Genomic DNA, 15339 nt, shown 5'->3' with positions numbered 1-15339 from the left:
TCCTCCTCACAGAAGGCTTAGCCACCCCTGCTTCAGTTGGTTTCTAACCACCAGTGCTAGGGCTTTTTCATGCTCAGGAGGTTGACTTTTTCACAGAGGACAATTCAACCCTTGTTTGGTGACCTGCAGGGTGTCCTTTCTGGGACTGAGAGGTGATGTCTAGAGCGTGGCTCAGCCCCACTGCCTCTTGGTCTCTCAGGGATGGGTCACTCAGAGTAATGGCTCAGCCTCAGGGCTGTAGCTCAGGCAAAGACTGGCTGCCTCCAGCCAGGGACTGGGTGTGGATTCTGGAGTATGCCCAGCCTCAGGCTCTCAGCCCCTCGCTCCCCATCCGAGGAGAAAACTCTCCCAACCATAAAGACATGAGTTGCCTTGTTGCATTAAACCGCATTATAAAGAAATCCATTAGCCACTCTGAGCACGGCTCTCCTCTGGGGCCTCCCTTGCACAAAGATATTTTATCTTTTTAATGAATAAAACATGCTGATTTCCTAAAATTAAAAAGTGTGGTGGTAATGCAGAATTCTCAGGAAGGATTCTGAAACCTGTGCACTGTGGAGCAGAGGACCGAAAAACCCAGCTCTGGGGCTTCCTGTCTCTGCCGCTGAGTGGTGCTCCTTCCCCAAAGGTCCTTGCTTCTTCCTTCCTAGAGTCCACTGTGCTTCCCTGCCTGCCTGACATGGCAGCCCACCGACGAGGGAACTGCGGTTCACTGAAAAATCACTGACATGAGGCCGACCGAGTAATAGGAGAGAAAGCATACTAATTCATTCAATATGTATCCACAGAGGCTTCAGAATGAAGACCCCAAGACATGGGGGAAACTGTCTGTTTTTATGTTTAGGCCTAACGAAGTATGGACAGCCAGGTAGAAGTCTGATTTGACAAAAGGGAGGATGATCTGATGTTAATAGACTGAGTCAGAAAACCCAGCAAGACCTGTCTAGATTCTTCTTGGCCTCTCTAAAGCATTCCTTCCTTCTGGGTGTGGGGCAGGGCCTCTCTGGAATGGGGGTCTTGAGACCTACAGTCAAACCAGGTAGGTCAGATATGTTCTTTATGGTCAGTTTTCACAGATAATATTTTGAGATTTTATGGCTAGCTTTGGGGAAAAGGGGTTCTGGTTTCTATAACCTGCCTTGAGAAAGAGGGATTCTAGTTTCAGTGGCTGGCCTTGGGAGAAAATGGGACTGAGAGGAGGGCAGGAGAAGGTCAGAGAGAAACGTTTGCTTCTGAGGCTGCTGCTGAGGCCTTCCTTTTGGGGTACTGTTTCCTGAGCCCCAACAGAGCCATGCCCTAATCAGCAGGTACTCAGGAAGTTTCTACTGTCCACATCAGGAGAGATGCGGAAGCACTGTGCCCTGTCTTCCTGCATTCTCCCTTCTGCATTCTTGTTGGCTCTGGCTTCTCCCTCTCTCCCAAAAGCCCCAACTAAGTGTGAACTGTAATAAATAGCTGTGGAGACAGGCCAGCCTGAAAGCTAAGACCAGACTTTTGCCCTCCCTCCCCACTCCTTACATTTTGCTGGGGGTGGGAAAACAGGGAAGGAGCTCTACCCAATGTGTTTAGCTTGAGCAAGCCCAGCTACATCATTTGCAGGACATAGTGCAATGAAAATGTAAGGCTCCTTGTTCAAAAAGCAGGACAAAGCGCTAAAATTAAAAGCTTTTCACTTTCTTCTGCAGTCTGTATCTCAACTTGTCATGGAGCTTTTTATTTGCTATTTAATGTTGTTCTAAGTAAAGAAAAATTAGAATTTAAAATTATTAGCCCGAATTTTACCATTCTACTTTATATTGTGCAATGCCAGCTTTAAATGCAAATTTAAGAGCATTTAACTCATATGCAGAAGCCCTGACATTGCACAATTTGTATTTCATAGCTTGTACGTGCATACGTATTTTGTCCTTTCCAGAAAAGTGGAGATGCTGTCTTTATTTCCCTTTGTGACATACACACATTCTACTGACATTCTCTACCTTTGACTTACTGATGAGTTAAGGAAGGACTGGAGACAAAAGAAACTATGGGCTGCTCTATCTTTCCCTTTCCTTCTATGTCACCATTTTCACTTAAGTGGTTGGTCAATACAAGGAATTAACACTAATGCTATGTGCAAATGGGATAGGAAGAAATGGCAGCATGCATTATGCACACCTCTCCTCTGCTCGGGTGCGTGCACTACTTCACAAAAGACAAGTTTAAAGATAAAATGATTATGAACTTCAACATGGTGACAGTAGAGCATTAAGTCAATCTGTCCCCTGGCTGCAGCTTAGGAGGGGAAGCACCAAAGACCCACCCTACACATGGGCACAGCGCAAGCCAGAGGAACAGCAGCTGGCTGCCCTTGGTTGTGATGGGCCCTACCTTAAAAGTGGCTGGGAGGGGACCAATAGGGCTCTCAGCATTCAGAAAGAGGCCCACACATAAGCAGGGACATTGACACCCCAGTTTGAATAGGCTGCCTGGAGGGGTGAGGGAAGGAGCATCCACTGGTGGCCTGTGACCCAACCACAAAGAGTCAGGGAATCATCTGTCTCCTCTGAAGACTTAAACTAGCCACAGACAGAGCTTGGAAGGGCTTGGGGATTGAATTTGACTGGAAGTCACTATATTGAACTGATTTACGCAAACATCACTGTTTGATACTGTCCTCTTGGTGGGTCTTGGAATCAAACATTAAAATCAGTTATACAAAGAAAGCTGTATTTCCACACACCTCCATTTTGTGCATGGTTGTAATTTGTGAAATTTTCATCCTGTAAACATCAGTTGAGCACTCACTGTGTTGCCAAGAACTGTTTTAAACACTAGATACACATTTATCTTCACATTTAAGAAGACCCCTAGCACCCTGAAATTTTGCTTCAAAGCACTTCTCCATTTTGTCATCGTACATGTATTTGGAAGTTATTTTGACTAATGTCTGTCTTCCCAGCTAGACTGAGCTGCCTGAGGGCAGGAGCCATATGAGCCAGCCAGCCATCCTCAGCAGCTTGCTAAATGCTGCATCGATGGTGGTGCCGATGTACAATTGTTTAGGCCATGTGGTACATAAGAGCAGTGCATCTAAAGAGGTAGTCTTCGCATTGAAGACACTGTAGGTTTCAGTTTGTGTAATGACAGCTTTCTGGCAGGTGGAAGTAAAGTGTCTTACTCTAACATATTCAATGTAGTATGACAATTTCCCAGCAAATAGAAGTAAAATGTCTTGAGCAAGGGGTGCCTTTTCTAACTTTCACAAAGACACTATTTAGACTAGTGCAGCATTGACTGATTGGCTAATCAAAACATCTCACTTCACCCTTAGTGACTGGCAGCTCTGTCCGATTAAGATGTTGCCACTAAAAACAAAAAAGTTATATATATATATATATATATACACACACATACATACATAATGTAATATATGTGGATTTGTAATATATACATTTATGAAGGAAATGTGATATATATACACACACATACATATAAATTCCTTCATAAATACGAAAGGAACAGGCCATCCTGCATCAGCCATTTGGCTGCTTTCAAATACTGAAGACTCAGAGGAGTATTTGATTTGCTTCAAGCTGAAATATAACTACATGAGATCTCTCTGCTCTCTCTCTCTCTTCCTCTCTCCTCTAATAAATAAGGAAAAAAGAAAGTCTTTTCTCACCAATTCTAACAACTGGCCTTACAGATGGGATTCATGCCCCAAAATGAATAAACTCCAGGGTGGCAACATGCAGATTAATTAGGCAGGAAATCATCTCCCTGCAGCAGCCCGCTCTGCGTTCTCTAACAAGACTAAAACTGATTTGTGCCACCTGTTTATGGCTCCAAGCTTTTGCCTTGGTCCTTCAATGACTCTATTAAAAACTTTTTTATTAACTTGGTCCAATGGTCAGCTTTTTGTTTGTTTGTTTCTTTGGAGTAAATAAATAGAGGTTCCACATCCTTGTGCCTAGAGAGCCATCTGGGTGAATCAGCAGCAAGTAGTTAAGCTTGAAATACCAGGAGTGTAAACATCACTCTCAGGTCTGACGTTACCTGCGAGACTCAAAATTTGTCTGATTCATAAAAACTCCATTGCACAGGTGTGTAGAGTGAACTTTCTTTCCCATTTATTTTAAGGACATTTTAGCTGTTAGGAGTTAAGAAGAAGGTGGCTTTGTTTTTTACAAGGCTGCAATATTTTTCACTGTTAGATGTTGAGAGGTGATTGCATGTGTGTGTATATACAGACACATTCCCCAGTTTGGACCTGAGTCATAATAAATTTATGTGCTATTTACACATGGCTCTAAATCATTTCACTAAGAGAAGCACACAGCCTAGGAATTTAACTGTTCTTTCTGGTGCATAAATAACTACCTCTGTTAAAAAAAAAAAAAGAAAAGAAAAGAAAAAAGAAGGTAGGGAAAGGAAGTAGCAGGTTTCCCTGTCACCAGCAAACTAATGATGATAGCTTGTTCTTGTCTAGCACCGAGTGAAGTGCTCTCCCAAGTATGAGCTCATTTGATTGTCATAAAATCCCTGCAAAGTAGGAAGAACAGGAATTATTGGGCTGATTTTTTTTTTAATGAATGGAGAAACCGATGCTTAGGAAAGAAACTGACCTTCTCAAGTTCATGCAGTTTGTGAGTGTTCCAAAAAAAAAAAAAAAAAAAAAAACAAAAAAAAACTAGACTCTGGGGATTATGCTATCCAGTAGTCCAGCAGTCTTTCTAATCTACACTGCATCTGTGAGCCACTAAGGCTTACCATCTGCTACAGGTTCATGCTCATGTATTTTGGACATTTTGGTATAACACTTAATTTCCTAAGCCTTGGGCAGTTACTGAAAAGTTACGCCCCATTGTGGATTTGGGCCTGGATAGGACTAAGGACCATCACAGATGGACACAAGCATACTTATTACTGGACTCATGGAAGACATCACCATTCAATCACCTTTCTCATTGGCTAATGGCTCGGATCAGATCAAAAAAGAAGTTAGATGAAGTCCTTGTGTCCTCAGAAAACACAAGCATGATTTGCTTCAGAACATACTGTTCTTTGATTCCCAGGGTGCCAAAAGAATAATCACTCTCTTTGCTTTAGCTTGCTTCTAACTCCTTCTGAAATTGGAATTCTCATTGAGGAATTCTTCTCAAGACAGTGTTCTAAACAGCCTCTACTAATTGACCAGTGAAGGAAACAAAAAATATTTTACGCTAAAATATACTTTTTTTTTTTTTTTTTAAGACAGAGTCTCACTCTTGCTCTATCTCCCAGGCTGGAGTGCAATGGCGCGATCTTGACTCACTGCAACCTCCGCCTCCTGGGTTCAAGCAATTCTTCTGCCTCAGCCTCCCGAGTAGCTGGGATTACAGGCGCCTGCCACCATGCCCTCCTAATTTTTGTATTTTTAGTAGATACGGGGTTTCACCATGTTGGTCAGTCTGGTCTGGAACTCCTGACCTCAAGTGATCCACCCACCTCGGCCTCCCACAGTTCTGGAATTATGGGCATGAGCCACTGAGCCCAGCCAAATATACTTCTTTGGCATAATTTGATATGGCTATTCAGAGAGGCTGCAAGCACAAGAATAGCCTTGCAATTTCCTCCCTTTTGGGGGAAAAGGAGATTTGCATCTGTGGAGGAAATAAAGTGAAGTAACTAGGACATGCAAACAGGACTTTTCTGAGGCAACCCCTTGTCCAGAGCTAGGAAAGATTAACTGATGGGGAGAGAGAGAAAGAGAGAGAGACAGACTCAGAGTCTGACACCTTTAAAGGTCTGACAGAGAAACTGTTATTACAGGCTACTATCTATCTATATTTTAAGGGTTGCTACCTATGAGGTTCGTCGGCATAACAAGACCATCCTCACTAGCCAGGCTAGTGGTCTTATACTAGCCTTTTTCTCTTCTGTCCCTCCTGTAACCTGTCTTGCCATGCTCCAAGCCCCTATTTTTTCCGTAATCTCAGGATGGTATAAAACTTCAATCATCAACCCCCCACCTTTAAGCCTCATATTTTGTGTATGATTCTCATGCCCATATGCATGTCAATAAATGTGTATACCTTTTTTCTTTCAACTATTATCAATTTGTTTTATAGACTCAAATCATCGAAACTTCAGGGGAAAAATTTAAACTTTCCTACACCAGAATCAGCATGAGAGAAGAACCTAGTTGCCACCCCAGCCAGGTATTTTTGAGGCAACTGTTTTTTATTATGTTGGTTACTATATAGTCACTATATTATTTCATTCCTAATCAAGTCATGACAAGTGCTAACCATTATCCCTCATCACTAGAACCAGGACATTAACACATGAAGCCTCTTAGGGCATAAAACTGGCTGAGCTCAGTGGTTCATACCTGTTATCCCAGCACTTTGGGAGGCCAAGATAGGAGGATTGCTTGAGGCCAGGAGTTTGACACCAGCCTTAGCAACATAGCAAGATCTCATCTCTACAAAAATAAAAATAAAAAATTAACCTGGTGTGGTGGTGCATGCGTGTAGTCCTAGCTACTTGGGAGGCTGAGATAGGAGGATCACTTGAGTCCAAGAGGTCAAGGCTACAGTGAACCATGACTGCACCACTGCACTCCAGAGCAAAGCCCTCTCTTAAAAAAAAATTTTGTTTTAATTAAAGAATAAACCCTATCCAGACCTGCCACACCCTTTGCTGGGTGTGATTTGAAATCTATGCTGAGCCTGGACCATTGGTTTGCAAATGAATCTAAGACAGGTCATCTACCATCCTCCACTAAGCCTCTACTGCTATAGCTGGAACCATAAAATGACAAAAGTAGCATACACTCTTCACACTCTATGTAACCTAGTATCTTAACCTCAAAATGTATTTTGAAGTTTCATTTTCTCTCTTCTTAATCTTAAGAAAACCCAACTTCCTCTTTCTATTCCAGATACTCCCTTGCACCATATTTGCTTGTCTAATGATGTACTTGCTTAGAAGTTCCAGGGGCTAATCTTGAAATAAACCAGGCATAGAGATCCAGTTGTGGAAGTCTCCCCCACCTAGAAATTGCCTCAAGGTGGTTAATCTACAACCCGACCATTGTAAAAATGGTCCCAGTTCATACTCCAGGTGGACAGCAACTCGAGATAGTCATTGGAGCAAGATATGCCGACCTCCATCCTGCACCAGTCCCACATGCTTCCCATACCAAGTTTCCCTTCTCAACCCCCTTCACTCAGCCTAAAACTTTGAGATGGTTCTTTGAGACCTAAGTCCAGCCATTCTTCTCAATGTCTAGCCTTTGAATAAAACCACTTTCCTCCGTTCCATCTTGCTTCTCGTGTTTTGGCTTCTGAGCTGGCAAGCAGCCAGACCTGAGTTTGGTTAAACCTGGTCATTGTGTGTCAAGCTAAACTCTTTAATTTTTCTCATAGGACTGTGGATTTATTTGAATATCTATTGTCTGTCTTCAAAAAAATAAGCTATAAATCTCTACAATCTCTATTAAAGGGAGGCTGGTGGACCTCTCCATGCCCAAAAGTGAAAGTGAACATTCCCGGTGTTTTCTTCCCTGGCTTTCTTCATCAATAATTCCAGACCAGAATGCTCCCTCTGCAAGGAGGGTCTCAGACTTCTTTCTTGAACAGGAGAGTGAGCACTTTCTGCACCTCCTTCCCCAGCTTGCTCCCATGAAAATCCCAGCCCTGCTATCTCTCTGTAGAAAGAGGTTGGAGAACTATGCTGGCAAGAATGACAGCACTTCCTGTGCCATCTTCCCTGGCTTACTCTAAAGACAAAGTCTTGGAATCTGTCATTGGGAGGATGCTGGGGGACCTCTCCACGGCGGAAAGAGAAAGTGAGCACTCCCTGCACCTTTCTCTCTGGCTTGCTTCAGTGATAACTGCAGACCAGAAATCTCCTGTTGCTAGGAAGGTGTGAAACTTCTGCTTGCTCAAACAGGAGAGTGGGAACTCCCCACACCTTCTTCCCTGGCTTGCTCCAGAAATAAATTCAAATCTGCAGACTCTCCCTGGCAGTAGTTTCTGCATGCTCCAACTTTTACAGCTTCCACCTGAAGGACTAGCTCCTAAATCACCTCACTATGGGAGTTGACAGACTGTGCACTCCTGAGTCTCCTAGACCACTGAGAACAAAAAGGTGGCTTTTAAACTTGTAAATTTTCAGCAGTCATCTCAAAGTGAGTAGTCTGATCAAAAGTACAAGCATCTGCTTCAGACTCTTTCCTTGATGTAGAGCAGAATGAGTGGAGATAAACTCTAGCTCTCAGTTTCTCTGCAAAGGAAGAAGGAACTAGAACATACATCTAACACCATCTGCATCCCAAAGTCCTGGCTTCTATCCCACCTCTCTTAAGACAATAGCACAACTTGACACTTTAATTCCTTTTTCCTTCTTTCTTTCTTTCTTTTTTTTTTTTTTTTTTTTTTGAGACAGGGTCTCATGCTGTCACCCAAGCTGGAGTGCTGTGGCATAATCATGATCATGGTCCACTGCAACCTTAACCTCCCGGACTCAGGTGATCCTCCCGCCTCAGCCCCACAAATAGCTAGGACTACAGCTGTGTGCCACCACGCCCACATGACACTTTAATTTCTTGGAAGCCACTAAGAACAAAAACAGCAGGTTGGGCACATGCACAAACAGTTTAGAGGCACCTGGAATGTCTGGTCAGGCAAATTGGGCAGGAGCAGCTCCCAAAAGAGAGCAGTATAACAAGATTAGGGAAGGTAGTTTTTTAAATCTAATGTGCAGAGGCCAACGCAGAGAGTGAAGGAAAATGAAAAAACAGGAAAATGAAGAAAACATCTTCTGAATAAAAGAACAAGATAAATCTCCAGAAAGTGAGTCAATGGAATGGAGATAGGTGATTTACCTGACAGGGAATTCAAAAGGACAGTTGTAAAGATGTTCTCCAAGGTAAGAACAATGCATGAAAAAACTGACAACTTCAACAGAGAGATAGAAAAATGTTAAAAAAAAAAAAAAAGAAGAAGAAGAAGCAAACAAACTGAAATCATCAAGCTGAAGAATAACTGAATTCAAAAATTCAATAGACGGCTTTAACAATGACTAGATCAAGTAGAATAAAGAAGTAGTGAACATAAAGATGGGTTATAGAAAATCATACAATATGAGGAGAAAAAAGAAAGAAAACAAGTGAAGACCTAAGGGACTATGGGACATCATCAGGTGGAATGATATGTTCATTATCAGAGTATCAAAAGATGAGGAGAAAGAGAAAGGGACAGAGGACATATTCAAAAAAATAATGGCAAAAACTTCCTACTTCTGAGGAAGGAAATAAAAACCTAAATCCAGTAAACTCAACATACACCTAATAGAATGAGTCCAAAGAGACTCACACCAAGACACATAACAATAAAATTGTCAAACATTAAAGACAAAGAGAGAATATTGAAAGCTGCAAGAGAAAAGTGACAGTTACTGTCAGGCCTCTGAGCCCAAGCCTGCACATATACATCCAGATGGCCTGAAGTAACTGAAGAATCACAAAAGAAGTGAAAATGTCTGGTTTCTGCCTTAACTGATGACATTACCTTGCGAAATTCCTTCTCTTGGCTCAGAAGCTCCCCCAATGAGCACCTTGTGACCCCCGCCCCTGCCTGCCAGAGAACAACCCCCTTTGACTATGATTTTCCACTACCTACCCAAATCCTATAAAACGACCCCACCCCATCTCCCTTCACTAACTCCTTTTTCAGACTCAGCCCACCTGCACCCAGGTGAAATAAACAGCCTTGTTGCTCACACAAAGCCTGTTTGGTGGTCTCTTCACACGGACGTGCGTGTTGGTTACATATAAGGGGACTCTAATAAGACTCTCTGAGGGTTTTCAGCAGAAATCCTGTGGGCCAGAAGGGAATGGGATGACATATTCAAAAAGCTGAAAGATTAAAAAAAAATAAGTAAACCTGCCAACCAAGAATACTATACTTGGAAATCCCACTCTTCAAAAATGAAAAGGAGATAATCACTTTCTCAGACTTAAAAAGGGGGTAGTTGCTAAGTAGCAACATAAAAATATATAAAAATATAAAACTCATTGGTAAAAGTAAATATATGGTCAGACTCAGAACCCTCACACTATAATGGTCATCTGAAAATCAATTTTGTCTCTAGGATGAAGGTTAAAAGACAACTATTAAAAACAACAACAGCTACAATAATTTGTTGAGGGACACAAATTACAAAAGATACAAAATGTGTGACCAAAAACAAATTAGGAGGAAGTAAAAGTGTAAAATTTGTGCAAGCAAAGTTATTATCAGCTTAAAATAACCTGTTATTAGTATAAGATGTTTTATGTTAGTCTCATGGTAATCACAAAGCAAAAACCTTTAGTAAATACACAAAAGTTAAAAAGAATTTAAGGCATACCACTACAGAAAATCATCAAACCACAAAGGAAAAGAAAAACAAAAGATCTACAAATTAACTGGAAAAAATTTAACAAAATGGCAATCATAAGCTCTTACTTGTCAATAACTACTTTGAATGTAAGTGGATTATATTATCCAATCAAAAGATATTGAGTGGCTGAATGGATAAAAATATAAGGCCCAACTCTATGCTGCCCAGAAAAACTCATCTCACCTCTAGGAATACAAATAGACTGAAAGTGAAGGGATAGAAAAAGATATTCCGTGAAGAAACAGAGAGTAAAAAGGTGATTACCAGAGGCTGGGGGAGAGGGGTAGAGATGAAGAAAGATATGATCAAAGTGTACAAAGTCTCAGGCTGGAGTAACAAGCTTTAGTGATCTACTGCACTGCATGTTGAGCACAGTTAATAATAATGTATTACATATTTCAAAATTGCTAAAAGAATAGATTTTTAACATTCTCACCACAAAAAATAAGTTGATGAGAAAATGGATATACAGGTTGGCTTGATTGAATCTTTCTAATACAGTGTATACATCGATCAAAACATCACAGAATCACATTTTATCCCTTAAATATGAACAATTATGTTTTGTCAATTAAAAATAAAAAGTAAAAAATAAACTATAAGCTCCTTGAAGGCAGGGAGAACTTTGTTATTTCCTGCACAAGAATAGTGCTAGATATGTGGTAGATCCTTGATAAATATTTGTTGATTAATTGACAAGAGCAGAAGAGGGAAGAATGCCTATTTGTGGCACGCATGCTGGGAAGTGGATTCATTTCTAGGCATGGGATTTTATAGGGAATCACTAAATCTGGGGCATTTGAGATAATATTATATATTCCTGGGCTTTCAGAAATATTCTATCCATCTATTTATTTTATTTTTTTTTATTCAGTCAGGAAGTATTGTCGAAACACTTATAATGTGCCCAGACATATATGGTAAACACCTCTGACAGCAATGATTTGCGCATACTCTGAGAATGACCCCGTATGGCTGACACACCTGAATGTGTGTTTGGAGGGGATTCATTCCTTATCTGTGAGGAACATCTGAGCCCCCAGCCCATCCTGTGGAACAAGGGCTGTACAGGGGATCAAGACTCTGAGTTTTGGGTTGGATGAAGATTGCCAGATGGAGGCTGTTAGAGGAAGGGTGCTAAGTGAAAATGCCATATAAACTGCATGCTTTTTGCAAGTGGTTGTGGTTCTTCTGCCCAGCCTACTGCCACTGGGCCATGCAGTTCTCCTGCCCAGCCTACAGCCACTGAGCTGTGTAGTTCTCCTGTCCAGCCCACCACCACTGGACCAGCAGTTCTCCTGCCAGCCTGCCACCACTGGACTCTCTCCCCTGTATGTAAACTCCCAATAACTCCATGTCTCAGTTGCTGTCTCTGGGTCTCTTTGGCATCTTGAACCTGGTGCCATCCTCATTGGAGTTGATAGGGATTTAGCACAATTCGTGAGCTATCCAGAAGGCTGGAGAAAATCCTGTGAGCACCAAGATGGTGGGATCAGGGAAGGGGAATCCACAGGGGAAATTCTGAGCTGGCCGTCCATATCTATGTGGGACCTGAAAGCCGCTATCCTTGATGGATGGGGTCCAACATGTGAGCACAGGGATGCCCCCAAAATGCTAAAAGATCTGGAAGAGTTGTTGCAGGAGATGGATCTGACTGAGCAAGGGTCAGATGCCCGAGTGGTGGCAGCTGCAATTGGCTGGCTGCTCTACAGAGTAGCCACTGAAGCTGAGTTCACATTGCAGGCAAGTGTTTGTCAGTTACAGGGTGAACCGCAATTAGAAAGAGATGCCAGGTTAGCTCAGGCTGAACCACTGGAGAGCTTACTGTCCTGCCTGCACGCACAGGATGACAAGATGGAGACCCTGGATTGTCGGGTAGCCCATTTGAACAGTCACCAGCCACCATATCAATGGGTCTGAGCTATCATGACTAAATCCTCCTGAGACCCTAAGTCCTGAGACCCTATGGAGAGCTCTAGTGGGGAGGAGAGTGAAGACTGGGATGAGCTTTTAGAGGTTCCTATTCCCTCTGTGCATCTGATGGTCACCACTAAGATAAAAGCCGAGTCAGTGTGCCCATAGCAGGTAGCCCTGCAAGACTTGCCTCTGCCTGGAAGACCACAGTGCACCACCATGTGGGACCACACAGCTGTGGAATTGGTGGAGCTGGAAAATAGGTTCAGGCAGAAGGGGAGAGAGTTGACTGTGGAGTGGCTTCTCTGTCTCTGGGACATGGGGGCAGAGGGTGTTGTACTCTCCGTAAGTGAAATGGCATCCATTACAGACCACTGGGTCTCGAGGCAGCCCCTCTGTGGTGCTGGTAATGGGGATCAGGCTGTGCCCTTGGCTGGGTGATTGTAGGCTGTAAGGCAGCCTTGCCAAGTAAGGGAGATGTCCCCACATCTCCTTTGCAATGACAGACTGTGGAAGAATTACAGGACATCCTCTAGGAATTAGGGATGAATCATGCTGTCTATGCTGGGCATTACCAAGGTCCCAACGATGAGCTTTTCAGTGCTGGTATGAAAGACACCATCTTATAGTTGGCACCAACCAATGGTATGGCGCACTACTGTCTATCCTGAGCCCCTTGGTAGGACAGCCAGTGTCTCTTGTGGCTCAAGCAGACACTGACTTGGAGGAAATGGTGGGGGGGGGGTACTACATGGGTGAAGGGTACACACTGCTGGAATGAAAGGAAAGGAGACAGCCATGGGGCCCATCAGGGTGACCCAATAACAAAAAAGGCACAACCTCTTAGTGGCAGGGACACCTGCTGTGAAAACAGATAAACAGCTGAATGCTGTTCTGGTCAGACTGGGGCAGAAGCTCAAGTTGGAACAGCTCCACTAAGGAGCCTCAGGTACATCCCACTGCCCCTGCCACAGAGAGATGGCAGGCATCAACCTCTTTAACTAGGATGCAGGCCAAAGCCCCAGGATCCCAATAAGAGCAACGATGACCAGGCTGTCCAGGGACCAGAGGCCACATGTAGAGCTATATTTTGATCACCTAAAAATAACAGACTGTGCAAGCCTCATGGATACAGTGAGCCAAATGCACTGTCATATATGGTGATATAGTTTGGATCTGTGTCCCCACCAAATCTCATGTTGAAATGTAATCCCCAATGTTGTAGGTGGGACCTAGAGGGAGGTTATTGGATCATGGGAGTGGATTTCTCATGAATGGTTTAGCATCATCCTCTTGGTACTGTCCTTGCAATCATTGAGTTCTCATGGGATCTCGTTGTTTAAAAGTGTGTGGCACCTGCCCCTCTCCTCTTGCTCCTGCTCTTGCCATGTGAGACATCTCACTCCCCGTTTGCCTTCCACCATGATTGGAAGTTTCCTGAGGCCTCCCCAGAAGCAGAAGCCTCTATGCTTCCTATACTGCTTGCAGAACCATGAGCCAGTTAAACCTCTTTTTCTTGTAAATTACCCAGTCACAGGTATTCCTTTATAGCAATGTGAGAATGGACTAATACATATGGTAACATTCATGTGTTCCAAGGGCCTATGATAACAATAGATGGTTATGGGGCCAGAGGGCCATGAAAGTCAGACAAGTTGAACTAGTATTACCAGTTGAGAGACTGCCACCAAAACCTTATTTAGTATACATAGCTCCCATCCCGAATCCATCTTCGGAATGGATATCTTGTGAGTCCCCAAACAACTGCCAGGGAACTCCAACTGAGAGCTGGGGTGGTGAAGCATGTGATCAGGGGAACAAGAAATGGACACCAGCACAGTTGCCAGCCCCATACAGTAGCCCTGTATGGCTTGTGTGGAAGCTGATGGACACGGAGAATGGCAGTGGATTACTGGAAACTAAATAAGGTGGTCCCCCCAGAGTGTATGCAGCTGTTCCTCCTCCGAGTATCATCTCCCTACAGATGAGGGTAGGAGAGGCACTTGGCATGTACCATTTTGTTATCAATTTAACCAGTGCCTTCTTAAGCATTCCTATTGCCCCAGAGTCAAGGCCAATTTGCATTCACCTGGGAAAGAGAATAATGGACTTTTACCATCGGCCCCAGGGATATTTAACTTCTGAGTCTTTTTCCAGTTTACAAACGACAGCCCACACTCTGCTGTCTCAATTGGGTTGGTACAGACAAAGTCCAGAGTCTAGGCTTGGCAGTCAAATACTTGGATGTCATCTTGTGTAAGACTGAAGTCATTCCATCTGCCATTATGGATAGGGTGCAGGTCTACCCGTGTCGTAGCACACCAAAGCAGCTGCAAACCTTCCTAGGCCTTCTATGGTATGGGTGTTCTTTTACTCCCCATTTGGCCCAACGTCTTAGGCCCCCATACCACTTAGTCAAAAAGGAGGCCCACTGGGATGGGTCCACAAGGAAGGATGAGGCCTTGGAATAAGCTAAAGTTGCAGTGAAACACAGGATGCGGGGACTCTCGTGCAGGAACAGCCTTGTGAACTGGACATAGCTGATTACCCTGAGGGGTTTATGTGGGGCCTGTGGAAAAGGTAAGGAAGTGAATATGTGCCTTTAGGATTCTGGTCCCAATTATGGCAGGGGGCTGAAGGTGGATGATAGTGTCATGGAGCAGTGGCTCTGCACTGCATATTGTGCCTTGCAACAGATGGAGGACATTGCAGAGGGGGTCCCAGTGCTGGTGCATGCCCAGTATCCCGTGGCAGGTTGGCTAAAGGATACCTTCCAGAGACTGAGGTCTGGGAATGCCTGGATGCAGACTGTGGCCACATGGCATGCATGCCTCCAACAGAGGAGCACATTGACTGGTAGCCCCTTGAGCACTGAGCTCCATTCAGTGCTTGGCCCTGTCACCTGTCACCTGAACTGAAGCAGTCTTTGACAGAGGCTGCTGGACCTCCATGGATTCCCTCCTTCATACAGGAGGGACAGGGCCCCATTCCTAACATGGCTTTGCACTGGCC

General features: G+C 43.6%; 1 long non-coding RNA gene across 1 annotated transcript; it reads left to right on the top strand.

Annotated features, from left to right (window-relative positions):
- The first annotated feature begins 1999 nt into the window (after positions 1 to 1999).
- On the top strand, positions 2000 to 7287 carry LOC134761357 (uncharacterized). Its single transcript, XR_010139883.1, has 3 exons — positions 2000 to 2172; positions 6093 to 6182; positions 6908 to 7287. It is a non-coding gene; the product is annotated as an uncharacterized LOC134761357 (long non-coding RNA).
- Positions 7288 to 15339: the final 8052 nt, after the last annotated feature.

Source organism: Pongo abelii, chromosome 3 (genome assembly GCF_028885655.2).
Source record: "Pongo abelii isolate AG06213 chromosome 3, NHGRI_mPonAbe1-v2.0_pri, whole genome shotgun sequence".
NCBI lineage: Eukaryota > Metazoa > Chordata > Mammalia > Primates > Hominidae > Pongo > Pongo abelii.
This window is presented reverse-complemented; position numbering and strand designations above follow the sequence as displayed.